Here is a 19,149-nt window from a genome sequence, read left to right on the forward strand (position 1 = left end):
TAGGTTACTACAACGTATCTTTCTAGATATACTGTATTGAAACTACTGTACTTATATTTTATACAAGTATGAATTAATGATAACAATACCATTATGAGTTCGGAGCTGTTTCTCATTAATTAATTAATGAGAAACAATTCCATAACATATAATTCATTCATTAGAAAAATATAGATTTTTTTTAAAACAATAAGTATGTTTTTGGAACAAAAATGTTATCATCATCCCATGTGAACTCTGTATCCTGTAAATGCAAATTAAAAAAAAATCCCAGTGTCTAGTTAGTGTCTATCGTTACATGATTACAAGATTTCCAGAAATTATATAAAATAAATTATAAACTTCACAAACTGATCTGGACGGGCAAGACGACGGCAATGTTCAACACTTACCTATTATAAAGGTTAATACCCTCCACATATGACTGTGACTACGTGTTGATACTAATAGTCGATATTGGAAAGTTTTATATATCGACATATGCGTAAAACTGAGTAACGTAACCGTAATTGAACAGGATAAAACATGACCAAACACCTTCCTCCTTCCCTTATCTCCTCAGACAGTCACTACAAACCGACAGCTAGCCAAGCTGACTTTGATGGTAGCGCCACCTAACTTGATGACATTTCGTTTGTTGTTTTAATTTATCATAACTTAAAGCGTTTCTAAAACTGTCATTGGCAGGATTATTTAAATAGTTAATTAGTTTAATAATTATTTTAAAATATTGATGAACTATCTCTTTAAATATAAATTTAATTTTATGTTAACTTTACTTACTAGATTGCTTACCCGCCCTCTGGCGAGATGGTTGGGCGTTAGCCGCGATGGCTATTCCGCCTCGTGTTTATGTTTTCTTGGAACATGAAAATGTATGGTTGGTTGACGTTGGATGTATACTTTAATTTACATTTTAAGCGCCCTGTAATATTAAAGTAGAGAAACATGTCAAAAATTAAAACTTACAGTTTGGTTAATTGAATTAATATTATTATATAAATTACTAATCTAAGCGGCTATTTTCCGACAACTGTAATATAGGATGCTGTAATTGGGCAAAATTTTTTTAAGGATAGAAAATGATGCGTAATGCAACATCCAACGACAACAAAATTTGTTGGATGGTTATAACACTTCACGTGAGTGAACTCTCACAAAAATACTGGGTAATCGTAATTAAAGTTCTCATGTTCAATGCTGTCTAGAGAGATATTTTGCAGTCCAAATCAAACCAAATTCGGTATAATAGTATTTCAGGCTTTTTCTGTAAAAAGAAATGTACCAAAACTCACCATTAACAGAATCGATAGATATACTGGTCTCTGATCTATCAATAGTTCTGATGCTACGGGCATTAGAGCTTTTTTTTTAAACTCTTTCCGCCTTATGGGCGCCTCTTTTTGAAGCCCATTATGGGTTCGGCCACAACCAACAATGGGGCTACCGGGTGGTGAGAGACGGGCCCCGACGTATCCAAACGGACCACCCCCTAAAAAATTCCTAGGGATTTTTCGATCCGTTCTTCAGAGCGGTAGGTTGCCACCTTGATCGCTCGGCCATCCAGCCACGTTAGAGCTATTAGTAGCTCAGTGGCGTAAAAATATTTCTGCCACTTCGAGTACTTTGTGGTGTAAGATTGGCTTCAACATAGAGAAAGTCATCTGTAAACATTTGAAATTTTCTCGTTTTTTTTTTTCTCGTTTTTTTCTCGTTTTTCGAAATTTTGCTTTATCGTTTTAAGGACTGCTAATAAATACTACTTTAATTCTGTTTTAAACTTTATTTATATGTAAATGTCATTAATATTTATATTTCTATTTACTGTCACTTTCACTATTTTAGACTTTAAATTGATTAGACCAAGAGTTGTTTTCCTAATGGACAAAATTAGAAATTTACGTATATTTAGCGGACCACAAACGTACTTACATAAATATAATTTTAAAAAAGTTCAAAATGTGATTATCAATTTTTAATAACAAATATATATAATTACAAAAATACTGTATTATTTATTGAGAGTAAAAAAATAAATTATACTCACACAAAATAAAAATAAATTCAATGAGATTTTTGACATTGCCTTCCTTTTATAATATTGTCAATATCTGCTTTTATGTTATGTAGTAGTCTTAATTGTAAGAATGTTAGTTAAATGGAAAATTTCATTTAAATGGGAAATCACTCAACCTATTTGTTCCAGCAGTTTTGATGTTTTTCATGCACGAAAAGAAACAGCATGTACAGTACTACCCCACATGCCTAACAGTTTTCTAGATAAAACAATTTTCTAGTAGCAATTATGTCATTATGACATCAAAGTGTATCCAGTGAAACGAGAATAATTTTTACAACATACTTTACCAAAATAAATGAAAATGTACCTAAAAAATTTAGGGTGCAGTGGGCCAAAGTGCAGTCCACGAGCCGCAGATTGGACATCCCTGGATTAGACCTGTTTAGTTTTTGCTTACAATTTGTGTTCATTTTTAAATATTTTTGGGTGTTTTCGTTAAGGGTAAGAAAAGGTAGTCAAAAAATTTATATTTAAGCCTGTATATACATTATTAATATGGGATACCTTCGGAATTCTCGAAAACTCTGAATCAGGAAGAAAAGGGATTAATGAGAATTATATACATACATATTTTCTTAGCACAATGTTCCCGTTGAGAATATATCACACAGGAACACTTTCAGAGGAAAAAGGTTGTTTTATTCGTGTGAACGAAATATGCATTTCGGACTTAACGCCCCTCTTCAGTCCTATTATTACATATTTATCAGTATATTGATTACAGGTTTACAAATTTACAGAGTGCATTGAAAAAATTAGGATACACGTACAATGGTTTATATGTTACGTATATAATAAAACTTAATTACCTGAGATAGTGACAGTTAAACCAACATGACTCGTAAGAAGTTAATGACTATTTATTGTTTGCTGAAATATTTGTTATTATAAAATACATATATAAAAACACTAGACTTTCTTTACGTTCACAGGATACGAAAAATATTATGTGTAAGCCATAAATATTTTTTATGTCCATTGACAGAATATAATTTTGAAGTTATGTTAATTACAGTTTTAGCTTATTTAGAACAAGGATAAATCTTTATTTATTTTTTTAAAATATTATTTTATAGTTTACATTGTTTAATTTGAGTTATGCGCGTGCCTCTTCCAGAATGTCTAACGGTCAAAGAAAAGTGCCTGATTACCATTACAAAGAAAAGAAGGCTGGAAAAGAAAGCCGAAAGGCAGAAACAAGCTGGCGCGTTAAAAAATTATATCCAGAGTTGTACCAAAACAAATGACGACTCTGAGAATCCAACATCGAGTCCGGTTATAAAAAAAAATACAAAATCGTCAGAGGATGATGATGACAAACAAATGGACGAAGTTTCTAAATTAATTGGAACTGACGACACTCTGACTCTATCATCACCAGATGAAAGCATTGAAAAAATTGACACCAACATGACTCCCACAGAAAGCATTCTACAAACTTTGAGTACAGATCAAGCATTGTGGCCAAGAATTTTAGGAGACACCGAAAGAAGTTTTTTAGTAAAACAAGGTCCACCTAAACCATTGCATAATTACAAATTTCCTACCAATGACACTGGTCGACATTTTCGCGTGAATTATTATACAGTACACGAATTTTAAGCAATGGAGAGCAAGTTTTACGAGACTGGCTAGCGTACTCTCTTTCCCAAAACTGCGTTTATTGTTTCTGTTGCAAAATTTCCGGCTGTGTAGTTCCGGCTTTCAAAGGAGGGTTTTAAAAGTTGGAAACACCTCGGCGAAACTTTAAAAGAGCATGAAATTTCCAAAAATCATATTCAGGCCCAAAAATCATGGCTAGAAATGAACCTAAGGTTAAAGTGTTGTAAAACTATAGATGCGGCCTCTCAAAGAATTATTAATGCCGAAACAAATCATTGGAACAAGGTGCTTCTAAGAATCGTAGCAATTACTAAAATGCTAGATAAAAGTGGTCTGGCTTTTCAAGGTACAAGCGACAAGTTGTTTGAGTATAAAAACGGTAATTTCTTAAAAATAGTTGAGTTGCTATCTCAATTTGATCCCATTATGGAAGAGCAGGTCCGTAGAGTGCTAAAAAAAAGAAGAGACTAAAGCTCACTATCTCGGAAAAAAATATACAAAACGAGATAATATCAATAGATCTGCTGCATCAAAGTGTAAAGTCTCATATTATTGATGAAGTAAAAAATGAAAATATTTTTCTATAATTTTATACTGTACTCCTGACATTAGTAAGTAGAGCAAATGACTCTTGTAATCAGATATGTTTCAATCAATAAATTTGACGCTGATGTTGAAATTAAAATTAATGAAAGCTTTTTTGGCTTCTTACCAGTCGAAAGATCCACAGGAAAACAAATGTCTGATATTATAATTGGAGAACATAATGACTTGGGTTTAAATTTGTAGGATATCAGAGGGCAGGGATACGACAACGGATCCAATATGAGGGGCGATAAGGCAGGAGTGCAATCTAGAATTAAACAATATAATTCGCGAGCATTCTATGTTCCATGTAGTAGCCACTCTCTCAATCTTGTTGTTAATGATATGGCAAAAGCATCCTTGGAAGCTTCTAATTTCTTTAACACGGTCCAAAAAATATATTTATTTTTTTCGCATCTACTTTTCGATGGGCAATACTTTTAAAACATGTTCAAGGTTTAGCTTTGAAACCATTGAGTGACACTAGATGGGAAAGTAGGATAGACACCTTAAAGCCTTTGAGATTTCATTTGGGAGATGTATACGACACCTCGCTAAGCATTTACGAAAGCCTAGAAATTAATAATTTAATAAGAGACGAGGCCTCGGGTTTATTAAATTGTATTAAACAATTTAAGAGTTTTTGTTAATTAGTTATTTGGCATAAAATATTAAATTCCGTTAATCTAATAAGCAAAGATTTTGATCTAGCCTTTGCACTTGATCTTTTACAAAACTGCAAAATATTTTTTAAGAATCTTTGATCGGATTCGTCTTCGATGAAACTATTATTGATGCAAAAGAACTTGCTACCGAAATTGATGTGGAGGCTAATTTTGGATCAACAATAACACGACACCATGTTAGAAGAAAGAAAAGAAACTTCTTATACGAACCCATCAAAGATTCAAAAGAAAAATATAAAATAGAGTTTTTTTATTTTACAATCGATCAAGCATTAAATGCACTAGATGCTAGATTTGAACAAGTTAGTAACCATAGTAACTATTTACAATTCTTATATAATACTGTATATACGATTTAAATATCATGTCCAAAGAAATGCTACTAAAACGCTGTAAGAATTTAGAATGCATTTTAACTGATGGGTGATTCTGTTGATATAAAGGGGATAGAATTAGCAGAGGAAATTTCAGCAGTATCTGTTCTTCTGGGCAAAAAAGAAAGCCTAAGCAATGTACTGAGCTTAATTACAAAGTTAAATTTTGCCCCAAATCTTACCATTGCTTTAAGAATATTGCTAACGATACCAATAAATGTAACAAGTAGCGAAAGGAGTTTCTCTAAGTTAAAATTAATTAAGAACTTTTTACGTTCGAATACTATACCAAATTGTCTTAATGGTTTGGCCATGTTGGCAATTGAGCATGAAATTGCTGATCAAGTAAATTTAAAAGATACAATAAAAAAGTTTGCAGAACTGAAAGTAAGAAAAAAGTTTTTTGTGCTATTAGTGGAGTTGATGTTACCTTGTTTTATTTTCAAAATAATGGCATTTTGATTGTTTGTGCAATAATACATTTTTAATAGCATTTAAAAATGTAAAAAGTTATATGATTAACAATTTGAGGCTAGGTACAGATATTTCTTAGGCCAAGACTCCACTAGCGTAAAAACTGGCGTAAAAACCTTCGCCGTAAAAACTTTTAATCACGTGACGTACTTGCGTTTGCGTCTGGATTGCGGTAGAGGTCCGGCTAGCGAAGTTTTTACGGCGACAGTACTATCGAAGTTATAAAGACAATGGTTATATTCTACAAGTTTTTTTCTGTACTATAATTACAAATGTAGTAAAAATAATATCTTTACTTTCATATATTAACTTTTATTATCGTATTATTAAGATAATATACAGCACTTGTAAGCTTAGCTTTTTTCATTATATACTCCTCTAAATTGAAGGAATTTCCTTTGGTCGTCCATATCGCGTGTTTTAGGCAGCCATTATTATAATCGGGATACTTCTTGTCGTAGATACACGAATACTTTCGGATATTTTCGATAAATCTTTCCAGATCTATTCTACATTATCCACGAGGGAACGTACACAAAAGCTCGTTTTCCGCCATTTTCGCACCGTGTCACAATGACCTAGGTCAGGGGTCGGCAACCTTTTGAGTCGGAAGAGCCAAAATTACAATTTACAAAATTTCAAAGTTTTTAAAGAGCCACAAAATTTTTTCTTGCCAACAATAAATAGTACTCGCATAAATAAAGTTTTTTGATAAAAAACTAATCTATTTATTCATAAGAAAAAATATCTATTTATTCATATATAAGTACAGTAGTGTTTTTTACAACAAATTAGATAATAGAAACATCCGACGACGGCGTCATTCGAGAGCTACCGACGGACTGACGACAGTGACGACGCATGTGACGGGGGAGAGGTGCAATGAAAAGCGAGTACAAGTGGCTGAGAGATAGAATCGGTGCCTAATACTCGTTAATCGATTCAGAATGATTTTTAAATGTTTTTTTTGATAAAATAAATATTTGCGTATGGAACTAAAGAGCCGCAGCTTCACATCCAAAGAGCCGCAGGTTGCCGACCCCTGACCTAGGTTTAACTGACTTCTGATTGGTGGATGGTACCGTTTTACGGCCGTATTAGTGTCCAAAGTTGAACACTGCTCAACTCGCTTTTACGCTGGTTTTACGACCTGCTCAAGCGTAAAATATCAGGGTCACGTGATTAAAAGCTTTTACGGCGAGGGGTTTTTACACCGTTTTTACGGTAGTGGAGTCTCGGCCTTAGTTAATTTATACTGTTTTGTACTGCTTGATTATCAATGTTGTTATATGTTTCTTTCTAAATATTTGCTTTTATTAAAATTTAAATAAAATGATTTGATTTTTATTGAAAGTAAAAAATATGTAGTCTACCTTTATTTAAAATATATATATATATATATTCTTAAGGGGCGGCAATTTGTCTTTTTGTCTGGGGCGACGTAACCGTTAGAGTGGGCTCTGCTACGGGTAGTCGGTCGAGATGGGTCTGGGTTCCATGCTATCAATAGCTATTACATTTTAACTAATCACAATTTAGTTAACATTGTAAACTGTAGTTAATAGTTTAGTTAACATTTTTGTCACGTGACTGCAACCCGCCATTTTCTAAGTGAAGCACGTGGTTTTAGCATTGTCGTGTATCAGCGCTAGTAAAATAATTTTGTTTTAAAATGTCGAAGAAAGGACAACGAAGCCAGCGAACTACAAGTCGCCAGTTCGAGATGCTCGTTAATTTTATGGAAGACAACCCTAAATTAATTAAATTAACAGGGAAGTTAGATGCTTCCTTTACCGTAAAAGATCACCAGAAATTGTGGCAAGAATTAGCTGACTGTCTGAATTCCAATGGAGTCGGCTCACAGAAAGATCCAGAAAAATGGTGAAAAGTAACTGATCGAGCTTCATTTTGTACTTCTTAAAGATGAACTAACATTAGCAAATAAAATTAAGCGATATTTATAATTGTTTAAAAAATAAAACTAATAACGTTTTTCCACCAAAAAAAGACAGCCTTTTTTCAAAATACAAAGGTATCGGATAAACTCTTAACTATCTGATCTTTTTTCTCGCCCATAACAGGTATAACTCTTAATAACGGCACAGTTATATCTCCAACATGAAGGGAAATGATAATATTCGAATAAATAAAAATTTCCGAAATTCCTACTGACATTTCGATGGGATAGTGACTTATATATTCGCCAGACAGAAATTTTGCAGTTCTAAATCGCAGAAAATCTTTTAATTCATTTCCAAATTCTACGCTGATATTTGATGGAACTTTTAAAATAATTTTATTATTCGGTAGTAACGCTAGCTATAAAGCTAGCGTTACTACTATATATTTAAAAATTCCAAGAAATTCTTCGGGAGACCAATATAATTCAATCAGAATAAAGATTTTTTCATCTCAATAAGTTTTCTTAATTACTTCTTTTTTTCTTTTCTTTTCTACTAAAGTACAATAAAAAATTAATCGGAATAATCCTGTGTTGATAACTGAAAATTATAGGTCGAATTATTTCTTAAATCTTCGTTAGGTAAATTTAGCATATAAAGTAATTTTGACGAATGCACTACAGTGAAGTGCAACTCGTGTGTGTCTTTTACATTTACATTTACAGTTTGATTATTTTTGTCAAAAATAAATTCTGCCAATTTAGAATTTGTTAATGAAATTATGTTGTCACTTATTGCATCAAATAATTTATTTTCTTTGTCTTTAATAGAAACTAATGGAATAAAATATGTTTTATCATCTAATGGCTCATCTTTTTCTTTTATAATCTCTTCAAATGTAACAACGTAATCGTTATTATGATTAAATATATTAAACCAGTTTCTTGGAATAATAACTTCACTAAGTTTGACAGCCCAATTTTCGTGTAAATTAATTAATAGCAGGACTCATTTTCACCAGGAAATGAGACTGGGTATTCTCGGGAAACAAGTCCATACTTGCATTACTTATCAATGTAACGAAAAAGTCTGACTGCATCATTTTGTTACCTTTTGTAATTCTTCCGTATAAAAACCTTTCTTCTAGAACCTTCTTATTTGCATCTTTCAATACGTAAGTCCGAGGATGCGATAGAAATCGATTGTGAATAACAAATATTTCTTTCATCCATCCAGGTAGATATCCGCGACTAAATGTTTTACGTATTTTCGAAATTCGAACTAAATCTCCAATTTTATATTTAAATTTACTTTTCCTTTTTATACTATATAGCCTATCAAAAATTGTGCTGTAATGCAAAAGACTAACTTCAGATGGAGCCATACGGTTACTTTTGTGAAAACTATTATTATATCCTCTTACAATATCGTTTTAATTTATCGATATGTTACCGCTAAAGCAAAAAATCAAACGGTTTAAAATATTAATACAATTAGGGAAATTATTATATGGAATTTCGGGACTTTTTATCTGAACTGACTGGATTGAGACGACTTCAACGATAACCTACTTTTGGACAGCAGACGAAAAATAATAAAGTTATCATACTTTTTTCTGGTGATTGCATGATATAATTGTGCATTTTACTAGCCATTTTACTATGGCTAGTAAAATGGCGGCTCGTCTCTGATTCCAGCAAACAGAAGAAAGGAAACAGTGGGGACGCACGTTCTAACCTAACCTAACCTATTCTAATAAATTACCATAATTATTACCAACCAAATTATTAGAATAGGTTAGGTTAGGTTTGAACGTGCGTCCCCACTGTTTCCTTTCTTCTCTTTGCTGGAATCAGAGACGAGCCGCCATTTTACTCACCATAGGTAACATTATCCAATTGTGCTTACTTATTAGTGCAGTCTAAAGATTGGTGACACTTTGAATTTCATAGCAATTGGTTTTTGCGACAAGCACACCTATTTGTGGTACATTTATTTGTGGCAAAGATCTTATTTTCACTTTACCGAGTGCCTAGTAGGTAATGTGCGGATTACCTAGATACTCTGCACATTATCTAGGTAATTTGAGAAATGGAACAGTTTTCACAACTTTAACGGATCACCCTAGTTAATCTGCAGATTAGCTAGATAATGTACACATTAACGACTTTCGAGCTTTAGCGGTAACAGATATATTGATAAGAATTACGATAAGTAAATAATCTATATATTTTATTTCGTAAAGTTTTATTTAATCTCTCAACCACGGAAGTCTTTTATCTGAATGAGTCGAATAATGATTAATTATATACTCTTAATTAATTAATTAATTAATTAATTAAAACAAATTTTTCACTAACGGTTTTCTTCGGTTTAACTAACGGTTTAACTTCGGTACCTTTATCAGTTTGCAAATTTTTAGGAATATTTAGTTTAAAAATAATTTGAAAAGCTTCCAAAATAGACTTAGGTTTTTTTTATCCTTTATTGGTAACAATATTTACTAAATACATCAATTACTGTTAATAAATATTTAATACTATTATTAAATCTATAAAATTGCTTTAACACAATTAAATTGGCCTGTCATAGGTCGTTAGGATAAAAAGCGTTAGTTTTTCTTTGCGAGTATTTTACTTTTACAGGTTTATGAAGCAAATAAACGAGTTGAGAAGACAGCCATTTTTTCACAACAGATCTCGGTAAATTAGATGCCTTAACTAGTTTACTCATTCCTCCAAACAATGCCGAAGATTTAGGACTATAATATGTTGATTTCAAAAGTTTCTCCATTCAGGACTCTTTTTCCTCTTTTTCACAGATTTTTTACACTGATAAAATATTCTTGGAGAAATTGAAGGGAAATTTTTTTTGGGACTTCCAACAGATGTAAGTTGATACCTTGGCTTCTCACCGATTTCAGGTAAAGTTGTCAAACTTTTATTTCTAATTCCCTTTTTGAATATTTATTTTTAAAATCCTTCTCAAAATTCATTAAAACCAACCGGGGCTAATGGCGTTTTTCTCTTTCTCATTAAATATGATATTAAGTCTATCATATGACTTCCTAAAACAGGCTTACTACCAATTGTTAATTCATCTTTTATGTTCCATCCACAATGATTTTGTCTCAGTTTATCGATTAAATGCGAATTATATTTTCGATATAACTGCGGGACAGATATAGTTATTTATTTAATAATTACATCCTTGCCTTTGTCATCATCATCACTAGGTTTTTCTTCGGGTCGAGAAGTTGCTTCTTGAATTTCGTCTGATACGACAGATTTTCTGACGTATCAGACGAAATTCTGATACGTCAGAAAATCTGACAGGTTCTTTCGGCGCATAAACTGTTCTCTGATATCTTGAAATCAATTGACTTAATAATTTGACTTTACTATTGTCGGATAAATCGGTGCTCTCGAGTAATTATTCGATATTATTACCAATTCTTATTTCAGGGTTTTGATAAGCTGCAAGCAATTCGGGAGGGACCAGGGCCATTTGTTTCGTCATTAGATTGTTTTTCCTATTACCTTGCCAATTAATCCTCCTGCCATGGACAATAACTGTGCTAGTAGAAGAGGAAGGAATCCACCAGATTGATTAACCAAATTTTTTTCTTTGTATTTAAAGGAACATGTTTTTCACTTAATTTCCTGATCTTTTTTTTAATACTGTATTTTCGTAATTTATGAACATCAGCGGGTATATTTCCTCTCCGCAAATTATCGAATACTCGTATTTCACACAAAACTTTAACTTGATCAGGAGTAGCTTCTTTCAATAATGCTCTTCGTTGAGAAGGCGTAGTCTAGGCTAAAAGCGCCAACATATGTTAATTTTTCTTTAAGTTCTTCATTTTATCAGTAAGTACAGTAGAACCTCGATTATCCGGACTAATTGGGGATGAAGGTAGTCCGGATAAGGAAAAATCCGGATAATCGAAACAAATACTTTAATTTGTCTTTTAATGATAATACAACACGTTTTCTTTTCGATGACATATCGGTAATATTAAAAGTAAATACTGTATTTAAATCGTGATCAAATTTTCAAGAAACAAACGTTCGTATTGAATTTGGACTACTACTGACCAACGCTAACAGACTACCTATTGTTTAAAAGGCCCTCTGGTGGCGCAAGAAGACGGATTTTATAAAATAAAAAGCAGTTGAAACTGCATTTTTATGAATAAAAATTTGACAAACTATTTATCGTTTTATGACGAGTAAAATTTTTTCGTCGCGTTCGCGGCTTTTAAGTAATGCATAAACCTTCGAGGCGCGAGGCCCTTCGGACCGCGAGGCATAGGCGGTGGCCACGTCGTCCATGCCTTACGCCGCCCTTGGTCATAGAAATGATGTAATTTGAATATAAATTATTTATAAATACGTATGTCAAGTTATATTTTTATTACTACGTAAAATATATTTAAGAGTTTACGACCACTGTGCTGGGTGAAACGTTGTTGAAACAAAAAAGTTATGCATTCCAGTGCAAATCAGCAAATTCGTAAAATTTTTGTTTATTTTGAACAATCCGGATAATCGAAAATCCGGATAATGGAGGTTCTACTGTATATTAAAAAAATACCTCGTTCATCCGGAAAACACGAATCTTTCACTGAAAGCTTCTTGTTCGTTTTAGGATGAAAATCCAATAACAAATAACCAAATTCCTTTTCTGTCGCTTTTTTTATACGCATCTATACAAAAATTTGCCTGCAAAGGCTTGGCGGCCTAAACAACTTATGTCACTTTCATCACGATTATTTTTAAATAAAATCAAATAATGTATGTTTAAAGTCTCTAATAATTCTATTTTTCAGAAACAAATTTTGCATTATCAAGATCACGCTTACATTATAATGGTGAGACTCTGTCGTAAACAGGAACGCAATTTTTGAACTGAGTTCATCAATTATTACTAAATCCCAACCTTGCACGGATTCAGGTAAGCCATACATGAATGTAATATCTTTTTCGTCGTGAAAAAACGGCAAATATACAGAAAAACATCATAAAATTTTCTTTATAGACTTTTCATAAATTTTACAACGAATAATTTTTCTTACTATTGTAATCTTTCCATATTGCTATGGTCCCACGATTATACAGTTACTCGGATGCTTGAAATACATATCAATCGATTTTATGAACTTTAGTAAATTTATAATGCTTTGATCCACAATTTATTTCTCTAAATATTAATATATTCTTTTAAATCTTTTCAACATAAACTTCGTTCATAACATATAAACATTCCTCGAACGAATAATATAATTTATTACTAACATCGTTAGTTCTTCTGTCCTCCTCAACAATTACAAAACCGAATTTACCATCTCTTTTCCATATTTCTTCGTTAACTTTAAAATAACGCAAAACAATAGGAAAATTATCGAGAATGTCGAAAGAAAAATTATTTACCACAGCAATACAGCTAACCAGAGACTTGTATAAACGAGGAGAAACAGAATAATTTCTGTCGCTGTCATAAGTAATAATAAAACCGTATGCTTCCATGATTACAGCGTCTGATCATGGCATTAAAATAAATTCTAACATGTCTTCAAATTTAATTTACAGTGATACCTCAGGATACGAACGCCCCAGCATACGAAATTTTCAGCTTACGACATGAAATTCGAACATATTTTTGCTCCACGATACGAACAAAAACTCATCATACGACATTACATTAGTTCGCAGCGCCATTTTTTATTAACTTCTGTTCGTTGGTCTCAGTCCGCGTGTTTGCTTTGTCGTGGAAGGATCTCGCTCGATAAAGGAAATCTTGAGGTATTATCAAAAAGTGACTGATTTTATTGAAAAGAAACATCCCGACAAGGTTCACACTGGCCGTATTGCTGCTCGGAGTAATGACATTTGCCTAAGTCATTTTAGAAACATTTTAATTAAAAAGTAGGCAAAGCCAAACTTCTTTGGATAGATATTTTATCAATATCCAGTGAAAGTGCTGGTGGAAGTGAAGGAAAGAAAGCAAAAAGCAGTGAATAAAAATTAAAAAAAAATATATCTATATAAAACAACGCTAATTATTTTTTATCTTTTCTAAGTTATTTTTAAGTTATTGTTTTAAGTATTATTATGTTATGTAAGTTAAGTTAGTATCATTTCCCTTCTCCCTGTCTTCCGCTACCAGTTTACACCTCCACCGTCGTCTACCTCAAAGGTAAAGTGCAAATAAAACTACATTTTTTTTTTATCAATTATTATTCTATTATGGTTATTTATACATTTACAACTACAAAATGCATTTTTCAGTGTTTTCCTTACTAAAGTTATTTTTTCAATGTACTACTTAGCTTTAATTTGAGTGTTTTTTTCGTGTTGGAACGGATTATTTGGTTTTACATGTAATCGTATGGGGAAAAATGATTCACGTTACGACATTTTCATGATACGATCTAAGTTTCGGAACGAATTAATTTCGTATCCTGAGGTACCACTGTATATCAAAAACCAGCCAATCACATTTCTTATATAATTAATTCCAGTATTGTGAAAGGTAAGTATTAAAAAATTATTTGTGGTCAGAAAAAAATCCGAGTTTAAAAACTATTTATAAACGGGATAAATTTTTATTTTAAAAGTTATTTGAAATCTTAATTTAATTTACTCGAAAAATTAATTTTGTGATCAAAGTGTGTGTCAAACCACCACCACCACTACCACCACTACTACTACCTGTACTATATAGGCCTATATATATATTTATTTATTATATATACACACATACTGACAAATAATTTTACGGGTTTTCAGATTTTCAAAATGTCCCCACTTCACATTTAATTATTGATAAATTTATAACATTTAAAGAATATGTGTATATTTACTTTAGTTTTAGGGAGAAAGTAGTTAAAATGAAATGTTTTTCAAATCACAGCTTTCGATATTTGTTTTTGCTGTCGTTTGCATCGATATAGCGTATGCATCGATTGATGAAATATCTGTACAGTATTTAAATATTATTGGTTAATTAACATTCTGATTTCTCCTAGTGGCGCTTGGTTCATAGTAAGATCACAATGTAATTTAAAATTAGACATGTCCATCAGCTTCACGATACAGTTTGAAGTTCTTGACCCACTTAACTCCCTACCAGGCATGCCGTGTATAAATATTGCGAGAAAAAAGAAATCATTGAATCATTTGATTACTTTTAAATAATCACAACTCAGTCCAATTTAAACAATACTATATACTTATTTAAAGACATATTTTATTATTCTTGAGAGTCTTTACATGAATCATTAACTGATAATCATAATCCACAATTCTGACGAGAGGAAAGTATCGGTAAATGTTAATACTGTATTATTGATAAAATGCATTTATAATGTTTAAAATGAAGCAAAAGATGTTTTATATAAATAGAATGTACTGTACATCGAAGACAAATCACGATTTAAATTAAAATTTCTTGTGTAATTCTTCAAGTTACAGTAGAGTCTCTAGTTTTCACTTGCCAGTCCGATACGTCCAGTAATGCGACAAACCACGGCAATGCACATCAAATTTTTGTGTTACTTCTTGTCGATGTTCATTCAGTACATGACAGAGACTGATGTATACGTACACTGTCAGTCACTAGTTGTTATCAAATTGCAAATCTATAAATTCCCACTGACGTCCACCTGCCTGTCTTTCCTTAATCGCAAGAAAGGAGTAAGTCATCAAAGTCGAGATCAGATACAGAAAGCTTAGGGACAGGAGGCTCCTACATGATTTCAATTCAAAAGATTTTCTTCAGAACAGAGTTAGACAGATGACCAGTATGATTCTATTGTTTTTAGGAAAAGTATGATGTACTGTACAGAAGCAAGACATTACAAAAATCGATAACATATATTTTAAATTAAATAAATAAAAAATGATTAAAAATTTCAGCCCAGCATTGTGACAATGTCACAATAATTTTTGCTCGTTCGTTGCAGGTTCGGTCACCAAAACAGTCACAATCGTGATTAATACGATAAACTAACCTATGAACCAAGTACGTGTTTTACTGTACAGTAAGTATCAGTAAATGTTAATATTATTGATAAAATGCATTTATAATGTTTAACTGTACATAACTGTACATAAATGTACTTACTGTACATACAAAATCCAGTAATCCGACACTCGCCGGTCCTATATACGTCAGATTACAGAAACTCTATTGTACTTAATAGTTAATTTGGGAGTCCAATTAGGTCTAAGAATTTCCTTTAAATAAATAAATAAATAAATTTATATAAGTTAAATTTTATTATATAATTCAAAGTTAATTATATAATTCAAAGTATTATTACCAACTTGATGAGTGGAATTGATTACGCGAAAAGGCTTCAGGTAATAGATAAGATATTCAAACACATACATCATATTGGGAGGCACGTAATGGAAAGAAATGGCAGTATCGCTGCAGCAGTTCATACCCTAAAGCAAAAATAGTAGTAAATATACCGTAATTTCTAAATTAATCGCTTAAAAGTTTCGCATCATCAAAAATAAGAATCAGGAAAAAATGAAAAATTTTTATTTGCTTATTTATGTTATTCGTAATTAAGATAATAAACGAATATCAAATTATTGATTCTTTTGATTTGTTAAGTTGGCTCCACACACTCGATCGATATTCACCAATTGCCAAATAATTACCTATTTGTCCCCTTTGATTCGGCACAATATACCTACAAGAATTGGAAAGGGCGAAAACCAAATATTAGGGCGACTCAACACATTCGGTATTCACCGAATGCCGAATAATTAATTGCCAAAGTATTTGCTGAAGTGTTGATCGCGTAGCAAGCACACAAATACACACATGTGATTATTTGCTGAGCATGGGTTCTTTGTGGGAATGACGAATGTTTGTCCGAGATATTTAAAATGGACAATTCTCAAACAATAATTTAACCGCTACTTTTGTAGTTATGAATAGTTCGTATCTGTTAATGAAAAATAAGCAAACCAGTTTGGCTTATATATATATATTCCTAGTTTTAACACTGCTTTATTGTAAGGCCTATTCTAATATGTTATAAATGACACAATTAATGAGTATATATATATTTTTTTATTCGGTGATGGAATATTTTCATTATTTTTCATTATTTATCATTATTTTTAAAATGGAATGATCTAATGTTTTATTAGACCATTCCATTTTAAAAATAATGATAAAAACAAGAAAATACAAAATTGCGAGAAAGAATGTATGGATGGACGGCACGAATGCATGGAGAGAAATATTCGTCTCCTTTGACTCGGCACAATTTAACGACAAGGAATAGAAGACGGTGAATATCGAATATTCGTCACGAGTCATTTCCACTACTCGGTAATGGCTAAACGTTTGCTCAGCATAGGGGAATACCGAACGTGTGGATCCGCTCTTATAAGCAGGCCAGATTTAAAGAGATCGACCAGCATAAACTAGTAACGGATAACGATGTTTTGACTTGAGCTATTAAGGTAACGGATAACGATGTTTTGACTTGAGCTCTATATACAGTGGCGTAGCGTAGTAGGGCGGCGGGGCGGCCCGCTCCGGGCGGCACTTTTAGGGGCGGCAAAATTTCACAATAAATAATAACAATATCTTGTAAAAATTTGAACCATTTCATTTCATATTTTTGTCCACCTATGATTCGGACCGATTGAAATGAGCACGGAATTTTTTATTACTTATTCTGTGACGAAACTGAATTTTAGTCTTTTAAATTGAGATACCTAAATAAGGGGGCGGCGAAATTTTCCTTCGCCCCCGGCTGCTGACACCCAAGCTACGCCACTGGCTATATATGATGATTACGGAGATTCAAAATGAGGTTTTTCACAGCAATAGACAAATACAGGCAGCTCTCGCCAACTGCAGGAATTACGATCCAAAAATATAGAGCAGTTGGTAAAACTGCAGTTGCCAAAACCTAAGCTCTATGGACAATAAGAAGCTTGGCCTTAGGGAAAGAAGGATAACCACGTCACTGAACATATTTTACAAAAATAAGTTTAATTTCACGTCAAAAGTAAAAGAATTTACTGTAATATAAATTTTTGTAAACTGCAAGAAATGAAAAATCTCAAAACTTTCAAACTGGTTGAAAAGTATTAAAACTTTTAAAATAACTTAGAATTGATACCTGGATTATTTTACTTTTCAAATCTTTTTGAATTTATTTATGGGTCAACAACAATGCTTCTATTCCTCGTTTAATTAAAATTCAAAACTAGGTTCAGTCAGTGCCGTAACTAGGTAAAAGGTGCCGTAAAAGAATAATGTCGATTTTGACATTTAATTACATAAAGAAAACATTCATTTTAGTTTTGTTTTTAAATATGGTGCCTGCGTGCCCAGGTACAGGGCGCAGACCCTAGGGGCGCAGAAATGACCTGGACCAAGTTTTGGGTCATAGTTTTGGGGCGTAGTTACAGAAGCTCGCACCGGGCACATAAAAGGCTAGTTACGGCGCTGGGTTTAGTGACTGGATGAATGCTTATAAATTGTCAATACGGTCGAATGTCAACAGTAATAGTAGAAAAAGAATAATGTCGATTTTGACATTTAATTACATAAAGAAAACATTCATTTTAGTTTTGTTTTTAAATATTGTATAATTTATAGGTAGAAATAGCGTTATTTCAAAACCGTGTTTGAAACATCGCGGACAAAGGATTCCTATACTTTCTCGTGACAGCCTATTGCAATACTCTAGAGCATGGCTTCTTAAACTATGGGTCACCTCCCCATTTGGGATCGCTTAGCGAAATTTTGGGGTCGCGAGATTTTAATGCAAAGTATTGAAAATAATTTCAGAGAGTTTGAAAATGGCACGCTTTGTGTCATAGATTTCGTGAGTTGCGCTTTGTGTCACTTCTGGTGCAGCGAGACAACGATTCAGCAACGCTGTAGTGTGAACTAGTGTAGTGTTGTCGCTGTTCAGTGTATTCAATTGTCTCTGTTCCATTGTAACACAAGAGTGACTGTGGTAGTACACCATTATTGTTTTTGCAAATATGTATATATTTTTATTTTAGATTTTTTTTTTTTGGGTTGCGAAAAAATTCCCAATTATAAATGGGGTCGTGAATATAAAAAGTTTAAGAAGCCCTGATCCAGAGCAGTAGTTCCCAAAGTGGGCACTACTACGTTTTGTGGGCATTGAGTAAATCTAGGGGGGGTGAAAAGAAGCAAATGGATGGCAGGGGTGCAAGAGGCAGAGTGTTGAATGGTAGCCATAGACAAGAGTTTGGGTCACTGATTACCTTTCCCTTTCCTCTGTTAAAACAGGTGAGAAGAAACATTGCGTTTAACCTGTCCTATGTTGTTCTCGAAAATATTTGTGTTGATCTCATTGACTTGCGTGGGCGATCCCGAATATTTTCATGTTTACATCGGAACGTTTTTGATACTAGATGTCACTATGC

General features: G+C 32.6%; 2 protein-coding genes and 1 pseudogene across 3 annotated transcripts in view; 1 reads left to right on the forward strand and 2 right to left on the reverse strand.

The window, feature by feature from the left end:
- LOC111631933 (glycoprotein-N-acetylgalactosamine 3-beta-galactosyltransferase 1-like) overlaps window positions 1-595 on the reverse strand; it is a 28,896-nt gene extending 28,301 nt beyond the window's left edge. The window contains exon 1 of one of the 2 annotated variants that reach the window (XM_023376273.1): window positions 393-595. The gene's annotated coding sequence lies outside the window, so the exon portion shown is untranslated. The remainder of the gene's footprint in view (window positions 1-392) is intronic. The other variant, XM_023376272.1, reaches the window with a different exon arrangement.
- Window positions 596-3,178: 2,583 nt separating this feature from the next.
- Window positions 3,179-4,238, forward strand: LOC111631931 (annotated as a pseudogene).
- Window positions 4,239-14,970: 10,732 nt separating this feature from the next.
- Window positions 14,971-19,149, reverse strand: part of LOC111631939 (glycoprotein-N-acetylgalactosamine 3-beta-galactosyltransferase 1-like) — a 14,458-nt gene continuing 10,279 nt past the window's right edge. Inside the window, exon 4 of the transcript XR_002757781.1 lies at window positions 14,971-15,719. The gene's annotated coding sequence lies outside the window, so the exon portion shown is untranslated. The remainder of the gene's footprint in view (window positions 15,720-19,149) is intronic.

The sequence above is a fragment of the Centruroides sculpturatus genome, unplaced genomic scaffold, assembly GCF_000671375.1.
Source record: "Centruroides sculpturatus isolate CEXI.00-Female unplaced genomic scaffold, Cexi_2.0 scaffold666, whole genome shotgun sequence".
In the NCBI taxonomy this organism is placed as follows: Eukaryota; Metazoa; Arthropoda; class Arachnida; order Scorpiones; family Buthidae; genus Centruroides; species Centruroides sculpturatus.